This window comes from Anabrus simplex, chromosome 1, assembly GCF_040414725.1.
Source record: "Anabrus simplex isolate iqAnaSimp1 chromosome 1, ASM4041472v1, whole genome shotgun sequence".
Taxonomy (NCBI): Eukaryota; Metazoa; Arthropoda; class Insecta; order Orthoptera; family Tettigoniidae; genus Anabrus; species Anabrus simplex.
This window is the reverse complement of record NC_090265.1, coordinates 1,806,249,257-1,806,269,194: the sequence shown is the minus strand read 5'-3', so window position 1 is coordinate 1,806,269,194 and position 19,938 is coordinate 1,806,249,257. Positions and strand designations below refer to the sequence as shown.

Here is a 19,938-nt window from a genome sequence, read left to right as displayed (position 1 = left end):
ATTTTGGGATATTTAATTTATTGTAAGGTAGAACCCTATTATCAGCAGCCCTGAAGATGGTTTTCCACAGTTTTCCATGGTTTTCCATTTCCACACCAGTCAAATGCTGGCCGAAAGACATGTCTGAGCTGCTGCAACATTAAACTAATAGCAAAAAGAATGGATGTAGTTAATTTTAGGGGCTTGGATCTTTTTGGTCAACTGCTACTTAAGTAGTTTGTACAAAGTTACAGTAGAGCCTCGATAATTCGAAATCTGTTAATTCAAAATCCCGCCAAATTCGAGGAAGGTCTCGTTCCCAGAAACATGAGATACAGTTTTGCATGTTATTTAAATTGTTTAATTCGAAATACGGATAATTCTAATTCGAAGTACAATGTCGGCCCCATTACCGAAATTTAGACTTTTAATTCGAAACTGCCTTTACATTTTAAAACAGTAGTATGTTACAGAGTAATTTCAATTCACCGCGTCATAATAGAACGCGTGTTCCGGAACGTGGAGTGGTACCGTAGCTTTCCGCATTTACACTCACTTTGGTGGATCTACAGTGCGCTTCATGATTACTAAGTTGAATGAAATCGGAATTCTTTTGTATTCAAACTTTTAAGGAACGCCGTAATATCACGCAACGGGCATTGTGCGGGAAAACAGAATCCGCGAACACTGGCGATGCCGACAGTTGACGAAAAAAAAAACGTGGCTCATATAATAAATTCGTAGGCACCGAACAATATTGTCATTGCCGATGAAACTGCATTACTTTATTTTAATGCGAGCCCAAACGATCATATGGTTTTAAAGGAGAAAGTGCCAGCCGGTGAATCGTACAAGTGTGAGGGATGGGGGTCATTGTAGTGCGTTGCAATGCACGTGGAAGCGAGAAACTTTATCCTCTCGTCATAGGAAAGTTCGATAAGCCTCAATGTCATGGGCGTCAGGCGCTTTCCAGTACAAAGCATCTAAAAATGCAAACAGTACAGAAATCCAAAAAATAATGCATTTGCACAGGGGAACCAGCATAATTTATCCTCGTCTTTGAATTGTGTGATATTTTTCTTTCGTTGCGTGAGGTTATATTTGTAAGTTATTTACCCAAGTGCATTATTTGAACATTGTATATGCACCTTGTTGGATACATGTTGGAAATAGTTTTTTCCCATGGCATTTGAAAGGTTTAAACCGCAAATCGAGGTGATTGCATGTATTAATGAGTCTTAGAATACTTTGTGACGCGGCAAGTGTTTACATTTCTGAAGTACACGAGAAGTGCCATGGCGGGAAATCGTACAAGGATAGCCATAGGAAAGTTCAATTTTAAGGACATCGGGCACTTTCTGTGTAAATACAAGGCATCTAAAACATTTACAGTATAGTAATTTAATGAATAAAGTACTTGCACATGGGAGCCAGCATAGATTTCTCGTCTTTGAATCGTGCTTTTTTTTTCTTTCTTCTTTCTTTCTTTCATTGCGTGAGGTTATGTTTGCCAGTGAGATATTCAAGTGCATTATTTGAATACTGTAAATGCACCTTCTTGGATACATTTTGGAAATAGTTCTTTTTTCATGGCATTTGAAAGGTATAAACTGTGAATCAAGGTTAACTGCATGCAGTAACGGGCCTTAAAATATTTTGTAACACAGCGAGGGTCGGTACTTCTGAATAGCGAATTGGCGGTTAATTCGAAATCACGTAATTCAAAGTCCGATTTTTGAGTCCCAACGACTTCGAATTAACAAGGTATTACTGTATATGTGCTGACTTTCATGGATGATGCATTTGTCCTGGGGTGTGTATTTGTAATAATCTAGGCTGGAATTGGCAGACACACACAGTTCTGTCTCCTGAAGGTGGAAACTGTGGAAAACCACTTCTGAAATAACCAGTCTCTTCTCAGCTGTGCCCGCAGTGCACAGTCTTGGAGGGGAGGGTGACCGTGATGACTTCTCAGCTGTCCTTGCTTATTGTGTGCCCGCAATGCACTGACAGATCTACAGTTGTACAGCCTTGGAGGAGATTTCTCAGAAACACTTAATGAAGTTGTGATTTATTTTCTCCTACACTAAGATACAAGTAAATTTTCTGAAGATCTTTTAACACTTGTTGCAAGCAGAAGAGTATCATCTGGATATCGCAGATTATTTACTTCGATCCCATTAACAATGATGCCCTCGTGTTTCCCTTCCAGTGCTTCAAAAACATACCCATTCAGAGTAGTGGAGATAGAACACAGCCTTGTCTCACTCCTTGCTTTATTTTAATAACGCAGACGTTTGTGTTGTCAACACTTAAGTGATGCAGTCAGATTTCAATACAGAATGGCAATAACATAGGATATGCAGCAGTGTTTCATGTTTCACAAAGTTAAAAGTACTAGGGGACTAAATATTGCAATCCTTTATGTGAGGTGGTTTCAAGACAAGCACCACTACCGTATAATCTCAAATACCACCCTCACTTTTTTCCCCAAAATATTGGTCCTAAATCTTGGGTGCAGGTCGTATTCAAGCCGTTCATTCTTGTAAATATTTACTACGTTTACATGGAGTATTGAAATAAATGTAAATGGGCATTCAGGTCTTATTGTGTTTTAGTTGCGAGAAAATAAGTTTGATTTTTCTCAATACGGTTATAGTGGCATGAAAACACAAAATGTAAGGAAATACAGTAAATCGAAGAATATGGGTAAATATGCGGTAAATATGAAAGCCACTGCTGCGTATGCTCGATCATCATTTGTTTCACAAATGATGCTGGGTGTGCGAATAGCTGATCTCGCGGGATATCGTACTTTGCGCGAGTTGAGACTGTTTGTTACAGAGGTCTACCTCGCTCACATTCGAGTTCCGTATCTTTCCCGTGAAAGTGCTGTCTCGATAGTAAGCGATGGATTCAAAACGGCGTCTGTGGTCATTTACTGTGCATGAGAAACTTAAAGTTGTAATCGAAGCTGAAATATACGGAAATCGTGCTGTTGGCAGAAAGTACGATATTGATGAATCGTGTATTCATGATTGGTGGAAGAAGAAGGAAAAACTTCTAAAAAGTAACGGCGATCACAGAGCGTTCCACGGGCAGAGTGCAGTGTTTCAGGAAATTGAAGAACAACTCCACAAATTTGTGATAGAAAAACGTGAGTTAGGATATGGTGTTTCTAGTGAAACGTATCAATTGAAAGCACTAGAGATCTCAAAAGAACTCAAAAAACAGGGTTTTACTGCAAGCCGCTGATAGATCTGAAACTTTTATCAGAGAAAGGGATTGTGTGTTCGGAGATGTACGTCTATTTCACGTCGTCTCCCTGGGGCATATGAAGAAAAATTAACGACCTTTCAGCGTCGCATTATTCATTTGAGGAAGCAAAATTCTTATGTTGACCAGACACCTGTCTATTTTGAAATGTAGTTGGAAAAGACAATAGACACGAAGGGTTCTAAAAGTGTAACCATCAGAACAGGTGGTAACGGTAATGTTGTGCGTATTAGCGGTTGGAACCAAACTCCCTCCATATGTGGTTTTTGGTTTTTTTGCCTCCCTGGAAGAAAAATTTCATGCTGGGATTATGCCAGACTGCTGGGGAAAAAAGTCAAAATAGGGAGAGAAGAAGAAAAAAGCCACTAACAGCTAATTCAAAAACGATTACTACAAATTTAAACAGTAAAAATATGGTGCATATTATATAGAGACATTCTGAAGTCCAGTGGTATGTATATATTAACATTTACTTTCTTACATTTTGATATCAAATATGAGTTCAAGCAGTGAATAATACGCTTGGTGTCTCTTTGAATCACACTATCTGTCATAAGTAACGAGAGGATTTATTGGTTCTAAACATCCCCAAAATAGGGAGGCAAATATACCAAAAATAAACCCTAAAGCTAAAGTGGTTCTGAAAAGGAAAACTCTTCCGAAAGGAAACTTGCCATCCGGTGGTATTGTTAGAACACATGAGTCCAGCTGGATGGACTGTGCATTAGTTGAGGACTGGGTGAAGTGCGTTTGACAACGTCGCCCAGGAGCTTTGTTACAAAAACGAAACATGCTTGTGTTGGACAGTTAACCAAGGACATACGTACAACTGACGCCATAAAAGATATGAAGAGGAAAGGAAAAACTGATCTTGCAATAATTCCCGGAGGACTCACTTCTATTCTACAGCCGATGGATGTGTACGTTAACCGGCCTTTCAAAACTGCAATGAAATAGATATCTGATGGTGATCACGCGTTAACACCAACCAGACGAGTGAAGAGGCCTGACGTGGGACTAATATGCAGCTGGATCAAGACCGCATGGGCGCACATTCCCAACGATCTAGTGTCCAAAAGTTTTAAGAAATGTGGAATTACAAATTCAGTGGATGGTAGTGAGGACGACTATTTGTGGAAAGATGCCAGCGGCGAAAGTTCCTGTGGTGAAACTTCAGATGATGACGGTGAATTGTGAATGATCCGAGTATTGGACCGATTTTATTTACTTTTTTTTGTGATGATTTTATTAATTGTAAGCTGTTTAAATTTATATTTGTGGTATATTTGAAGAAAATTAAATAGGTATGTAAGTTACTTGATTTTTTTTTCTTTCCCCGTATTTTGTCGTCAAAACTTTAGGGTGCACGTCTTATTCGGTAGCGGGTGGTATTCAGGCCGATTTTCTTATCAGCGGACTCTTTCCCCTACTTACCCGTACTAACAGGCAAAGTGATGCTTGCCCTGACCTCACTTCACCCCAACTCCCTCTAGCTACAGCAGACTCAGTTTCCCACTGTTGCCTGAAGAGTTACTGAGAACCTAAAAACATTGGCTTTTTAATATTTAATTCTACATTTAAAGATAGCTGACAATTTCTTTGCATAGGTCACATGCTGTATAAATAGAAACAGTATTGATAATCATTATTTATGTATTTCAGTCCTAATTAAGATTATGTAATAGATTACATGATAACAATTGCACCACTGTATTCATTCTTTACTATGGGGACGATCATTTAAAGTTAAAAACTTCATGATCGTTGCGTATTGAATAGAGAAATAAGATGTACAATATTAGAAGGATCCACCTTTCAATACTTCGTTGTAAGTTGAACTAAAAAGAAGTCACAACTTGTTTATTGGGACCGGTTTCGACACATTACAAGTGTCATCATCAGCCAAATAGTAAAGTAGGGCAAGATATAAAGATCTTAAAACAACTAATAATACATTGAACACAGGCAAAAAATTAACATTGATTCATATCGTAGCAATTCAGTTAATGTCCAAAACACAGTGATCGCAGTCAAGAGAGTAAACAGAACATCATTGTCTTGCGCCGAAAACAAATATAGTTGAAGTTCACAAGCAGGTCAAGTATGCACTTATGTAGAGTCGTTGCTAGGCAGGTCTTGTAGGCATTTGTTTCTCAGGCCAAAGAGTAAAAGGTGACGTAATTGAAGTCTTAGGAAAACAGTGTAGGATTTAATTTCGTCAAATTCAAAGTAGATATATAAGTTTGAGAATAATTTAAAACATTAAAAAGAATAAAGCCAAATAAAAATGTATTAAAAATAGGAAGAAATAATAAAAGAAAATTGCAATGTGAGGTTCAACTCGAAACAACTTGCCGTAGTAATTTATAGATGAATGGGAGATGATAAATAGAGGAAAGGTTGGGGAACGTTTATTAGAGGGTGGTGGTGGTGGTGGAGGTGATTATTGCTATTAGAGGAAGTACAAATTGGGTAAATATCTTCTATATAACACTAAACCGAGGAAAAAAGAGGAAGAGGTCCGACACTTTGAAAAATGAAGATATCGGTAAAGGGAGACAAGGGCCACGAAGGGCGTGAAAATGAAAGACTCCCTAGCCCTCGCAAACCTAATAGCATCGGGGTTGGAAAAGAACAAGAGTTGACCAAGGGAGGTTGGACAGGATAGAAGAAAGTGAGGAGCCTGGCACAAGTAAGTGGAAGCAATGCCAGGACTCAGCTAAGGGCCCCGTGGTCGCCAACATTTATTTTTGTTTTAAACCTGTGATATTAGGGCATCTTACAAAATTATTTACAGCGTAGACTGTAGTTCCTTATTCTCTGACTTCACATACTGATTTTCAATAAATTCTGTTTACCCATGTTCTCTTGACTTGGCGCTGATATGGACTTAGTAACAAAAATCAAAATTCATGAATATCTCTATGATCATAGCCGGTACGCTAACAATGCATAAGTTATAAATTATCGGATATTTAAAACTGTATAACTTTAGTTATGTAGGCCTAGTATTTATCGATACGACCACCAATAACATAAATATTTGAGAATTACATTTTAGGCCTTCCCCTAAACTACCATTTCACTCAGCGTGAATAAAATTAATTATAGCCTAGATTATAGAGACTTATTTCCCGACTTTTCATACCGATTTTCATTAAGATAGGACCACTAATAACAAATAGTTGAGAATTTAATTTTTGGCTTTCCCCTAAACTACCATTTTTGTCAGTGTGAATACAATTATTTATGGCCTAGATTGTAGTGACTTATTCCTCGACTTCCCATACCGATTTTTGTTAAGATACGGCTATTAATAACAAAAATTTGAGGATTAAATTTTAGGCCTTCCCCTAAGCTACCATTTCACTCAGCGTGAGTATAATTATTTATGGCCTAGGTTATAGCGACTTATTCCCCAACTTTGTATACCGATTTTCATTAAGATATGGCCACTAATAACTTAAATATTTGAGAATTAAATTTTAGGCCTTCCCCTAAGCTACCATTTCAGTCAGCGTGAGTATAATTATTTATGGTCTAGATTATAGCGACATATTACCTGACTTCGTATACCGATTTTCATTAAATTCTCTTCTGCCGTTTTCTCGTGATGCGTGTACATACATACATACAGACAGACAGACAGAAATTACGGAAAAGTAAAAAATGCATTTCCTTGTTACTCTGGGCACGACTGATACAGAAATACCATCTTTTTTTAAATTCTGAGCAATGTACAGACAAAACTCTAATTTTATATATATAGATGAGCTGTGTGTTTAATAGAAAAAATTGTTAGCGTAAATTGTATAATATTGTATTATAGGAAAATATTCTTCTCTTGTTAATTTAATATTTAGTGCTTGACAATAATGTATTTTAGTGTACCATTTGCCACTGAGGTAGACACCTCATTTGCAAATAAAGAGATTTTGATTTGATTTGATCTGACCCGCCGGAGAGTAACACAATAATAACTCGGGTGATGACAAAGTTATAACATGTGAACTTTCTAAGGATTAAGGATTTCGTTCAAGGCCAGGAAGGAAGGTACTGAAGGCGACAGGAAATGAGGGGTGACCAAATCAGAATTATAGGCTAATATTTAAGTCTCGGGTCAAAAACACCCATGCGCCAGTCCTCACGGGTTAAGGGTACTAAATTTCATTCTGGTTGGTCTGTATTGAACTGAGATTACATATGATTTATTCAGGTAAAATTTTTCCACCTATTCAATATAGTAAGCTTTTCGCAATGCAGTTTTTTACAATACAGTATAAAGTTTGGTACCAGTTTCGACCCTACTTGGGGTCATCATCAGCCATAAACATTCAAATACACAATTTAGTCAAAATATCCTTAAATAATACATTTTAGTTAAAATAAGCAATACTACATTATTCAGCTTAAAAGTTAATGATGAAGAAATACAAAGATAATAAAACAAACGTGGCTGATAGTGTATAGCTGGTATGTGAGAACGTGACTGAGGGAAATATGAAATGTAGGGGAGGGGCGAGGAAGAGCGGGTTAGATGGGATGGATGTGACGTGAGAGAGGAGGGGAGGGAGGAGGAAGGATTACCTTTAGGGCGGGGCTGAAGGGTGTGGAACGAGGATAATTGCCTCGGAAAAGTACCTTTAATTAAAGTTAAAATCAGTTTCTGATTTGTTCAATTAGTGTTTCTGAGAAAAGTAATAATTAAATAAAATAAAATGTTGGGTTTCTCTGAGGTATCATTAAGGTTATAATTAGAATAAAGTACTGATCTAAGTGTATAAAGCAGTTTTCCATTATATTAAATAAAGCACATTTTTTTACTATTTCAAGGATATCCATATCTTGCTCAATACTGGTGAATTTAGGATTGTAGTCAGGCATATGCTGGCCAACTGCTGAGAATTTATTGTATCTTATGGCGTTGTTATGTTCTAAATATCTTATATTGAAATTCCTGCTGGTCTCTACCACATACGAAATATTACGGGGATTACATTTTTTTGCTATTTGATTTACATCGCACCGACACAAGTATGTCTTAAGGTGACGATGGGATGGGAAAGGCCTAGGAATGGGAAGGCAGCGGCCGTGGCCTTAATTAAGGTACAGCCCCAGCATTTGCCTGGTGTGAAAATGGGAAACCACGGAAAACCATCTTCAGGGCTGCCGACAGTGGGGTTCAAACCCACCATCTCCCGATTACTGGATACTGGCCGCACTTAAGCGTCTCCAGCTATCCAGCTCGGTGGCATTACATTTAATCCTATAGAGTCCCAATTTCAAAAATCTGTCGATCCTATTGATAGATGAAGTATTACGTAAAATATCTGCATTTTTGTTGTTGGTTTTAAAAGCTATTTTTATGCTAGGTTTCTTAAACTTTGTTGATTTCCTTATTAAATGTGAAGGTGGAAAATGTAGGGGATTTGTGTGTTTCTCAAGTGTGGTTTTTGGGCGATGTTTGTATTCATTGATTATTCTTTCTATAAAGTGACTACTGAACCCATTGAATTTTGCGATGCCATGGATGGTGTTCAGTTCGTTTTTTTAATCTTTCTTGGACATAGGTATGTTGAAAGCCCATGAACTAAGCTATTGTATGTCGCTCGTTTGTGGGTCTGCGGATGTGTTGAATCTTGACGAATAGTGGAAGCAGTTTGAGTTGGTTTCTTGAAGATTTTATAAGTTAAAGCATTTGGATGTCTGTTAATAGTTAAATCTAAAAACTTTATTATTTTGGTCTGTTTCAGTTTCTAGTGTAAATCTGATGTGAGAATCGATATTGTTAAGTCTAAGAAGAATAGTGGTAGCGTTAACTGATTTTTCATACATAATTAACTTAAAAAAAACATCGTCAACATACCTAGCCCAAAAGTGAATATTGTCAAATTTTTTGTTATTTTCAATTTTGTTTTGTTCAACAAAGTCTAGGTAAATTTCTGCTAAAATACCCGAGGCCGGTGATCCCATAACCAAACCTTTCTGTTGGTATATAATGCCATCGAAAGTAAAAAAGTTATTATTTACGACTAGTTTTAAAACAGTTATGAAATCTTGGATTGCTAGTTTACTCAAGTGGCTGTATTTGTTTAAGTTATTCTCAATAATGTGTATACGTTGTGAGCAAGAGTTATTAAATTGCATAGCTCTTAACGTTACCCTAAAAGTGTGACGGGGAAGTCACCAAACGTCTTTTCTTATGTGAAGACTGGGTTAGGAAATTTTCACTGAAATGGTAGGCCCTCTTGCCTACTATCAGTCACGATCAAGTTGGGGATTTTTCATTATAATGGCAGACACACTCTTTCCACGTGCCTGTTTTTACATCCTCAGAAAGACTGTCTTAGTGGTTTTCGCAACTGAAATCAACATAGGTCATTACAATGATGCCAGTAAGAATGTCACAATTGAAAGCAATACTGCAATATGAAGTACTCGATCAAATGAAAAACCACACATTTTCCCACTTTTAACCAACAATACTACGCTTCCAATCTACCAGCCCAAAGTTCCAGAGCTGGAATGACCAGACCGCAGACAGCCGTGAGCCGTGAACACTCCTCAGCTATTATTCCATTAAGTGTGGACGCTGATCATTCCAAACAGTGCCTCAGAGTAGTCATCGAATAACTGGAATACTATGATGAACCAGTGCGTTACGTACCAGCAGTATCAGGAAATGCATGAACCAGAGGAATGGCATGCTAAAGAAGAAAGTTGCCTAATTTCCCAGCTATTTCCCACCAATATTCAGGCAGGCTGTTGTACTCGGTACGCAGCAGTATTCCCATCTATCAAAGATGAGTGGTAGCATAAGAGAAAAAGAATCATAACAATGATCAATGTAATGTTATTGTTGATGATCAATTTTATGAGCTTCCTATGGCCTTCCCATTTCGTTTTCTTCCGACTCTGAAATGCCACTATTATTATAATCAGTACGGTAAAACTGAATAAAACATAAATGATCGTATATTGTCTTCTCTATAACTTTAGTTATGTAGTACTTTTCTATAGGATCGATAACATAGGAATTTAAAAATTAAATTTTAGGCACCTTCCCCTAAACTACCATTTCATTCAGGGTGAATAAATTTGTTTATAGCTTAGACTGTAGTTTCTCATTTCCCAACTATGTACCGATTTTCATAAAATTTTGTTTACCCATTTTCTCGTGGCTCGGCGTTAATGTGGACTTGGCAACAAAAATACTAATTCATGAATATATCTTAATGATCAGAAATGTAATTCTATGTAACTTTAGTTATGTAATATTTATCGATAGGATCACTAATAAAATAAATTTTTGAGAACTAAATTTTAGGCCTTTCCCTAAACTACCATTTCACTCAGTGTGAATAAAATGATTTATAGCCAAGATTGTAGTGGCTCATTCATAGACTTTAGTACCAATTTTCATTAAATTCTCTTCAGCCGTTTTCTCGTGATGTGCATACATACACACAGGCAGAACTAACGGGAAGGTAAAATGTACATTTCCTTGTTGCTGTGGACATGACCAATAAAGAAATACCATTCTTCTTAAATTCTGAGCAATGTACAGACAAAACTCTTATTTTATATACCAGGGCTGGCCACAACGAGGCTCGCGAGCCGCATGCGGCTCTTGAGTCCATCTTGTGCGGCTCTTGACACCAACCTTAGAGTTAAATTAAATGATATAATTAATGGAATCTAACGACATCTCGCGGCTGGCGTCAATCAGTAGCAGTGATGTGCGGCTTAATGTTATTAGCGCTGTAGGTCAGTGGCAAGACATGAGAGGTGAAGATAGTTCCGGCGCCTTCCATTTGATAGTGCTTTGAGCGGGAGAGTGTGTCAGTGAGCCAGTGTCGTGAGGTGAAGCCAGTCGCGTTCACGTATAGGCAGTCGTGTGCTGTGCTGAAGAAATCAATGGCAGATTTAATGATTTGAGATCATTCCTAGAAAATCCTTTTTCTGTTGATGTTGTGAGCGATGGCAGTACTGTTTCATCACCAATAACAAAGGATACAGCAGCTGTAGAGTTGGAGCTACAAGAACTGCAAGAGGACGAAGGATTAAAAGACTCAAACGAAGTGGCATTTCTACCATAGAATTTTGGAAGAATGTTCCAGAAGAAAAATACACACAAACAAAACAGTGTGTCAAAAGACTAATCTCAATCTTTGGGACTACTTTTGTGTGTGTGTGTGTGTGTGTGTGTGTGTGTGTGTGTGTGTGTGTGTGTGTGTGTGTGTGTGTGTGTGTGTGTGTGTGTGTGTGTGTGTGTGTGTGTGTGTGTGTGTGTGTGTGTGTGTGTGTGTGTGTGTGTGTGTGTGTGTGTGTGTGTGTGTGTGTGTGTGTGTGTGTCAATCACTGTACTCAACGATTAAATTCATTAAATCTACATATTGATCTGAATGAAGTGATGAACATTTAAGTGAAATTGTGCGAACTGCGCTTACCAATTATCGGCCAGATTTAAAAAAACTAACAGCAAAAATGAACACTCAGAAAAAGCAATTCTCAAAAGTAAAATCTCATTCCTTGATGTGTACCTGAAAAATAATGTTCTGTGTAGTGTAGAAAATAAATATTCCTTAATTTGTTATAAAATGAAAAACGTGTCTTCATTTTATAAACCATTTTCTAAACATGCTCCCAATTTTTTGTATCCTAAATTTGCGGCTCCCAGAAGTAACGTTAGTGGCCACCCCTGTTATATACAATGAAACCTCGTTAGCACATTCCCCATTAACATGTTTTCCCGCTTAGCACGTCATAAATTCGAAGTCCCGATTCTCATCGTGTTAAATCTACATAAAAATACCTCGCTTATCACGTCACGAATTTTCGCTAATACTGCTTAGTACAATCACATTTTTCCGAGCCCTGAAAATGTTATTTGTCATCCCTTGTGAAATGAACGTAATTTTCAACTTGAGTAAGATCCGTTGCTACAATTGCATGATGCGGTAGCCTATATCTGGATTAGGAATGTAATCGTGTGAAATTGACCAGCGTGGTGCATATTTGTCTTGTGATAGCCTAGGTATGGATACGGAAAATGTGAAATTCCTTTCTAAGGAAGACAACATTAAAATCTTTCAGAAAGTGGACTGGTGTCCCCATCTTTATGCGCGCAGAGGTAGCGAATGTTGAACTCGCACCTTCGAGTTTCGACTCGATCGATCGACTTGGTCGAAGCTTTTCAAAATGGTGGCCAAAGTCATTATGTCACTGTCGCACATGGCTGAGTATAACCTCCAATTCACTGTCTAAGAGTGTTTTATAACCCACTACTCCGAAATAAAAGGCTTCCACTAACATTTGCTTTAGAAAGAGCATGATCTGCAATTATACTTGGATATATTTACTGGTCCCCGTACATACGTTTTCAAATTCGTTGTTTGGTTCAGCACACTTGTTATTTTGTAAGCCCCAGCAGGAGAAAGGTTTTCATATTGTGCTCTCGTGTTCTTTCACTCCTTTTCCTCTTATCTTGAGAAATGGAGATATACGTAGTTTTCACTGTATTCACAGATACATGACGTAAAATGCCTTCATGTCGGAAAAAATCGTATCTAGTGTTTCCATGTCCCTCTGGGATAGTTTTTATTCGTATATTCATTAGTACGTTTTCTCGCTTAACACATTCATTTTTCTTGTCCCTTGTAGAAACGTCTTAGCAAGGTTTTACGGATACTCCTAGATACAACCACGATGTTGTATGCCCAGTTGAAAAGCACATGTCCCCAGATGATGCTAAAATATTATAATTCAATAAAGTTAGAGAAAGGTTTTGAATACGAGTGAAAAAGCACAAACATTGCCAGCCTTTAAAATGTTGCAAACAGTCTGACATTACTGCTGGTTATCTTGCTTTTAAAAATTAATTCTGCAACAAACCTCAATCAATTTTAAATAATTCAATCAGTGAAAACAATGAAATTAATGTACCTTATTTTGCAAATGCTGTATTGAAATACATTCAAGTTCTCTGTTCCTTCTTTGATGCAAAGGATTTTTTCAATGCAGAATTTGATTGTCAGACGACTACTGAGAGAGAGCTCTACTTTAACATGTGCCATGCTATCGTCCCCATAAGAAGATGTACAATATTAGAAGGATCCACCTTTCAATACTTCGTTGTAAGTTGAACTAAAAAGAAGTCACAACTTGTTTATTGGGACCGGTTTCGACACATTACAAGTGTCATCATCAGCCAAATAGTAAAGTAGGGCAAGATATAAAAATCTTAAAACAACTAATACATTGAACACAGGCAAAAAATTAACATTGATTCATATCGTAGCAATTCAGTTAATGTCCAAAACACAATGATCGCAGTCAAGAGAGTAAACAGAACATCATTGTCTTGCGCCGAAAACAAATATAGTTGAAGTTCACAAGCAGGTCAAGTATGCACTTATGTAGAGTCGTTGCTAGGCAGGTCTTGTAGGCATTTGTTTCTCAGGCCAAAGAGTAAAAGGTGACGTAATTGAAGTCTTAGGAAAACAGTGTAGGATTTAATTTCGTCAAATTCAGGGGCTCTGAATGAAGCGACATATTACCCGACTTCGTATACCGATTTTCATTAAATTCTCTTCTGCCGTTTTCTCGTGATGCGTGTACATACATACAGACAGACAGAAATTACGGAAAAGTAAAAAGTGCATTTCCTTGTTACTCTGGGCACGACTGATACAGAAATACCATCCCTTTTAAATTCTGAGCAATTTACAGACAAAACTCTTATTTTATATATATAGATTCTTGGTGAGGATCCCAAACACTGTTTGCATATTCCAATAATGGACAAACCATACTTAAGTAACTTTTTTCTTTTAATTATTTATTGCATCCTTTAAGTAGCCTCATTATGACATGTAACGATCTGTATGCTTTCCCAACAATGTCATCCACATGACCCTTCCAGTGCAAATTACTTTCAAATCTCACACCTAAGTATTTGCACTTGCCATCTTTTGGAATAACTACCTCATCCAAAGTAAATTCAAATTCAGTTTTAGAGCTCCTGTTTGTAAAAGTTGTAACAGTTGATTTGCCTCCATTAACCTTCATATTATTTTCTTCAACCCATTCTTGGATACTCTCAATGTCCCTTTGTAATTCTGAGCAATCCTCAATGTTATTTATTTCCCTATAAACAATTATGTCATCTGCATACAATCTTATTTTTGATGTTATATTGTTCCCTAAATCATTTGTGTATATTAAGAAAAGTAACGGACCAATTTTACTACCCTGTGCAATTCCCTTCCAAACTTTCTCTTCCTGAGATACATTATTTCCTACTTTGACTTTCTGAACCCTTGAATTTAGAAATGTTTTTATCCAACGTGTAACCCTTAACGTCCAATACTATTCCCTCCAATTTCTTTAATAATATTCTATGTTCCACTCTATCAAAGGCTTTGGAAAGATCTATGGCTATGCAATCTAACTGACCTCCTGAATCCAATTGATCTGATATGTCCTGCTGAAATCCCACTAGTTGTGCCTCACAAGAAAATTTCTTTCTAAATCCATACTGGCTCCTCATGAACCAATTTTTATCATCACATATCTCTCTGATGTACTTTGATATTAAACTCTCCAGTATTTTACAAACTATACTCATCAGGCTGATTGGTCTGTAGTTCTCTGGTTTCCTTTTATCACCCTTTCCTTTATAAATTGGTATTATTATAGATTCCTTCCATTCCTTTGGTATTACACTATTATTTATGACATATTCAAAGAGAAATTTTAAATAAGGCACTATGTACCACCCCATTGTCTTTAATACCTCCCCAGTAATTTGATCACTTCCTGCTGCTTTTCCTTGCAGAAGCAGTTGGATTTCTCTGAAAATATCTTCATTTGTGAATGAGAAGCTTCTTGTTTCCCTTTGTGTCTCTCCCTCTCTATCTTCTGTTTTGGTTTCCAACTCCTGACAATCATCTACTGAATCTCTGAATTCCCTAAATAGGTTTGCTTTTTCAGTATCTGTTAAATAGTGTTCACCCCCTTCTCCCACCATGATAGGAATTTGGATTCCTTTTCCTTTTTGATTCCTGATATATGAATACAGCTTTTTCCATTACCTTTGTGGTCACACCCTCTTGAAGTATGTCATTCATGTAATTCTCTTTTGCTTCCTTTTCCACTCTATTCAGTTTCCTCATTAGCTGTTTTCTAGTTTCTCTACTCTCCCTACCCTCTTTGATTTTCCTGTTTACTATTCTACATTTTCTTTTTAATTTTCTTATTTCCCTTGTATAATAAACAGGGTCTGAGGTCATTTTACCCTTCTTAACAGGTACAAATCTCTTCTCTCCTTCCCAAATGATTCCTTTAAATTTAGCTCAAAGTGTATCCACATTACTCCCTTCACTTATCCAACAACTGAATTGTGATTTAAGATAAGTCCCAAATTCATCAACTTTAGTTATTCTGTACAATTTCTTGTCTTGTGTAACCCTCTTATTAAGCCTTTTTGGTACGAGTCCTACATCCATTATTACAGCCTTATGGTCTCCTGTTCCTTCAATTACCTCAGTTTTATCAACAATTTCCCATGATTTAACCAAGAATACCTCTAGTAAGTTATTGAGACGAGTCGGTTTTTGTACTACTTGTGTAAATCCTCCCTCCCAAATTAACTTATTTGCCAGTTTCTGTTCATGGGCTACACTTGCAGCTCCATTCCATTCAACTTCAGGCAAGTTTAGATCTCCCCCAATTATTACCATATCATTATTATTGTTTTTATGAGAATAATCTGTTATTTTCTCAAATATTTCCATGTCTCTTTCCTCTCTTCCAGGCCTGTATGTTCCTATAATTCCCACCTCCTTCATATTATCACAAACTAATTTTATCCCTAATATTTCATCCTTTTCATCAGTAAACCATTCATGTGAACAGTAAGTTTCCTTCACCAGAATAAACACCCCCCCTCCCTTTTTATCTCCTCTGTCTCTACGATAGACTGTGTACCCTTCTGGAAATACTTCTCTATTACCCACCCTTTCTCTCAACTACGATTCCACTCCTATCACCACATCAGTCTCATAAGATTCCATCAATGTACCGAATTTTAATTGTTTATTTACTACACTTTGACAGTTTACCAAGAGCAATCTCAGACCCCCTCCTCCCTAAAACTTGACTGTTGCAATTGGGTAACTTGAAATTCCTTACTTTCCTGAGTTTCATTTTCTAGTAGACTGAGCCAGCTTGAAGTACAGCTGGCTTTTTCTACTAGTTTTCCTGGTCAGAATTATAACTCAAGGGAGTTGCCTGTTTTACAGTGCATATCTTCATACAATGCTGTCCGCTCACTTATCAATACGTGTTTCCAAGCACGGTGCTCTGCAACCGATCACGTATGAATACGTGTTGGTGCAGCTCTGTCTTCTGATGCCATCTAACGGTTATTGAGGAAGTACTTGGACATTATCGTTGATGTACCTCAATTGTAGAAAATCTACGCATCTATTAGTACTGGTTTTTCCCGTTTTAGTGCGCAAATGGCATTTATTTTTGCCTTCGAATATCTCCCGTGTATCCATCGATGCTAGCAAACAAAAATGGCAGTGCCGGTAAACATTGGATTGACTCTTAATGATATTATACGTGAATTATACGCTGATAATGTGTCATATGTATCCCGTGATTGTGAGGAGACTGAAGATGAATTGCCTAATGATAATTCTAGTGCTAGTGCCATGCATTTATGTCGAAGTGATGCGGTGAATGACACGTTTATTACACCATGCGAGGAATGACCTGTTGCCTCATATAGAAAAAATGGTCTAGATGTAAGTACTGTTGATAATATTCTCCCTATTTCTGGCAGTGAGTGGACTAAGCAGGATATTATACTGTTTTTGGAGTCTTTCTCGGACTCGCCTGCCGTTAAAATTTCGCCAATTGAATCTGAAAATATAGGTTATGATGTCAAGTTGTTCATTTGTAATGACTTGTTGGAGGATATGATGGAGGAATCAAACAGATATAATTACCAGAATGCACTGAAATATAAAATCTCACCACAACTGTAAAGTGGACAGATATAAGTGTTAATGAACCCAAAATGACTAAATTATGATACCCTGCAATAACTCCATGTCTCTGCCAAAATCTTCCAGCCGCAGGGGCCAATTATACGTCAGATGGGCCGGACAGCATTGTGTTAAGATTAATAAAATCTAGAACAATATTTGCTATCTTTCGTTTACCTGAATTGTTTAGATGGAGGCCATGTTTTGTATAACAGTATCTCTCAAAACTGCTGCATTCAATAACCTTAGTATTCCAAAAATGTTTACAAATTTTAACAATATCTGTATTGACCTTGTCCACTTCAATGTTCACACACAAGTCTCTACTCAGATCATGCCTGTGGGGCACGTTCACTACAAAGACGTTAGTGTGGGTCAGCTTCCCTAGTGTATGTTTAAGTTGTGATCTTACATTCTTGGCGTCGTCGTGAACTACGTCGTTCATCCCACCGATAATAAGCACTGCATTGCCGCTCCCGAAGTTCCTAGTTGCTTCTTCTACGTTTTCCAGGACACTGCTGATAGAAGCTCCTGGATATATTTTTCCGGTTGCTGCTATATTCTCGTCGTTTATCACTCCCGCAATTCCCCTTCCTTGGCTATCACCAAGCACAGCTACCTTTGCTGATTTAGGCCTAACTGGGTCTTGAATCTGAAATCTAGGTCTAAATTTTAACCTCGGCACGGCAATGGCAGCGGTTCGCGATGATTTGGTTTCACGCTCGCGATCACTTTCTTCCAGAATTAAATTATTTAGATCAGAAAACCTATTTCTGATGTTTATATCCAGAAATTCAGTTGTAGATTTCTTCTTAGCCGGCCATCCATGAACTACTTGACACCACGTGCTTGAGTTTATTACTGGTACCGGAATATCACTCGAAGAATGGTCAGTCCCAAATTCTAGCAATCGCAGTCTTTCTTTTAATTCTTGATTTTGAACTTTAAGAGCCTAATTGTCCTTTTGTAGAATGTTTATAATTTCTAATGCACTTTTGTATTGCTCATCGATTATTTTCGGTGCTTCATCGTCAACGCCGTCGCCAACTACAACATTCTGAACACACTGCTCACAAATCCAGTGAACATTTTCATTAGTTTTTACGTCTCTAGGGCAAATTCCGCACTTGTAATGCCACCATCGATCACATGAATCACACAACATTCCATTTTTCACTAATCATCGACATTTTCCGCACTTTTAATCACATTTTACGGTTAATTTACTCGGAGGATAAAACGCTACCTCATCATTAGCGGGCGCCATTTTGGAAAAAACTTACCCAATTTACCCAAGGCGCCAGTCCTCACGTGACTGTTCGGTCAAATCGGTGCTTATCTTGATAGTTGTGTCGATGGATTGGAAGAAGGAACAAGAAAGTTTAAAATGTCTAATTGACTAAGTATTTCAAGAAGATGAAGAGGCGTAAGTAATCGGTGGACAGGCAAGTCAAAGTGAAGATGACTGTGTGTCAGAAAGTGAGCTTAACATAATATTTGCTGAACAATCATTGGCTTACTTTAGTTGGAACGATACGCAAGAATGAAAAAGAAATTTTTCCTAGTTTTTTACAACACAAAAACAGACCACAGCATTCAAGTAAATTTGCATTTGATAATCAAGTGACTCTGGTATCACATGTCCCGAGGAAAGGGATGACCGTGCTGCTCCTATCAACAATGCACCATGACGCAGCCATTGATGGGGAAACCGGTGACAAATATAAGACGGAGATGAACACATTTTACAACTGCATAAAGTCTAGCATTGATGTTGACGAGCACTGTGCAACAGACAACGTTGGACGTGTAAGTAACCGCTGGCCACTAATGGTATTTTATGCCAAGCTGAACGTAGCTGGCATAAATATTCTCATTGTCTACCAATCAGAGACCTTAGAAGGTAGTTAGACGAGCTTTTTTTCTCAAGCAACTGTATCAGGAAATGGTCCACGAACACATGAAAAGCCCAGCGTAATGGAGAACCTTCTTCGTTCACTGAGGTCGAAGACAGCTGGATATGTAGGCATTGAAACTCCGATTACAGGACCTCCAGCTATGAAGGGTCGAACAGGATGTGTGTCTTGCCCTTCCAGTGCTGACAGGAAGACGAAAACTGAGTGCAAAAATTGTGGAATAATTATTTGTGGTCAACACACCACTCCCATGTGCAGGGGTAGAAGAAAATAGAAATAATTCAGTAGCCAGCCCCTTTTTATCAGGAGCCAGCAAATTTTTTGCAAATATACATTATGAACACCACAGGTTAGACTAGGATCAAGCTACGTATTATTTTTGAAATGTGGCCTTAAGTCGTATAGTCTCAGTTCATATAAGAACGGAAATTTATATTTTAAAGAGATACTAACCCAAATAATCACCAGTCCCCTTCAAGGTCAGCGTTTTTTAAAATTACACTACATGTGCCTGTTTGATTTCCCACCAGTAACATTCAGCTTGCTTAACAATGTAAACCAACCTTCAAAATCAGTGTAGGGTCTGTTTTTTTGCGGTATGATAAGATGCCATGAACAATGCATTGATATGCTGTAACATATTAGCATTCATTTTCTTGACGCACCTCACTAAAAGTGCACATTCGGGATTTTTCATGAAACTTTCAGCC

At 37.6% G+C, this 19,938-nt stretch overlaps 1 protein-coding gene across 3 annotated transcripts in view; it reads left to right on the top strand.

Annotated features, from left to right (window-relative positions):
* Nucleotides 1-19,938, top strand: part of Su(dx) (Suppressor of deltex) — a 569,124-nt gene that overhangs the window by 467,470 nt on the left and 81,716 nt on the right. The gene's annotated exons all lie outside the window — the stretch shown is intronic.